Here is a 1,428-nt window from a genome sequence, read left to right as displayed (position 1 = left end):
ACGGAGTTAGCTGTGCACAGCGTTCAAGATTTTAAAACACCACTGCCATCTTGTGGCAAGAAATGTGAATTACACAATTACAGGGGTTCCTGTAAAAGCCAGGGTATGGATTGCATTGCTTATTGCTCCATCAGAGTGGAATGGACTCCTGTCCTTCTTTTAAGCAATGATGTGGATTTAGCCTGTGCTGTATGTACGGGTGGCTGACTGCCACCCACCCAGAGAGTGTATGGGAGACTGCCTGCCTCCCTCCTTTCCTATGCATGGGAGGCCTCCTGCCAGCCTTCCTTTCTTCCCTATAAGTAGTGTGAGTGCTCATGAAGGGGGCATGGTTGGTTCCACCCCTTTACCGGTTATCACCTCTGGGCCTTTTGGCTAAGATCAAGTGTAAAAAAAGGGCTTGCGATAGACCGCATCCTTGTGCACGGTATTTTGTGTGAATACTTGCACTTGGGTGACTTGAGAGCACATACCTCAGCTCTTCAATAAAATAAAAGAATATATATATATATATATATATATATATATATATATATATATATATATAAACAAAGTCCCGAAATCACAGCACCAGTCAGGTCATGGATCTTGAAATACTGGATTATTTTATTCTTCCCCACAGCAAATGCGTGGGGACCTTCACTACAGCCAAGATCGCAGCCATTGCAGCCATCCTCTTATATATTATTTTTTTTTCTAATATATGCCCTCATTCATGTCATCTAGAAATAAAATATCAGTTGCATGATAATTTGATGTCAGCATTTACTGTTGTACTATTCAAACATGATTTGCTAGGTTACAAGTGTTTGGTTACAATGCGCATGCACAGCCGGCCGGCTGGATTGCGATATGTCCAGTGTGATAACACGATCGTCGGACCCGTTTGCGCAGCCGCAGAACACAAATGGTGATTAGTGTGGGTAAGGGCATTACGCGCACCTGATCAGCACACATTACTGTGAGCGATCGAGAGCGGAAGTGATGCGCTGATACGTAGGAACTTTTCCGACGCATGCGCAGTCGCTTTGTATACAAACAAGAATGAGAACGGAGATGGCAGCGATCGGCATGTTCTGGGTGCGATCGAGTTATATATTTGGCTGATACTGAAGGTACCTATATAACACTATATAGCACTGTATGTCATATGGCACAGGGCACTTTATATGTGTATTGATTGTATTGTATATAGACGGATGCTATGTCAACTTGACATCACTGTGATTAACAGAGCATTGCTCCAATTTAATTTAAATAGAGGTGCGTTTTTAGATAATTATACATTTGTATCACATGAGTTGTAGCCAATGAAATGTATCTGTGATATATATATATATATATATATATATATATATATGCACATTTTGTATTTGTATTATGCTTGATAAAGGCTACTACTTCCGAAACGTTGCATTTGCTGTGGGG

At 41.2% G+C, this 1,428-nt stretch overlaps 1 pseudogene; it reads left to right on the top strand.

The window, feature by feature from the left end:
• Window positions 1–355: 355 nt before the first annotated feature.
• Window positions 356–592, top strand: LOC130296099 (U2 spliceosomal RNA; annotated as a pseudogene).
• The last annotated feature ends 836 nt before the right edge of the window (window positions 593–1,428 follow it).

The sequence above is a fragment of the Hyla sarda genome, chromosome 11, assembly GCF_029499605.1.
Source record: "Hyla sarda isolate aHylSar1 chromosome 11, aHylSar1.hap1, whole genome shotgun sequence".
NCBI lineage: Eukaryota > Metazoa > Chordata > Amphibia > Anura > Hylidae > Hyla > Hyla sarda.
This window is presented reverse-complemented; position numbering and strand designations above follow the sequence as displayed.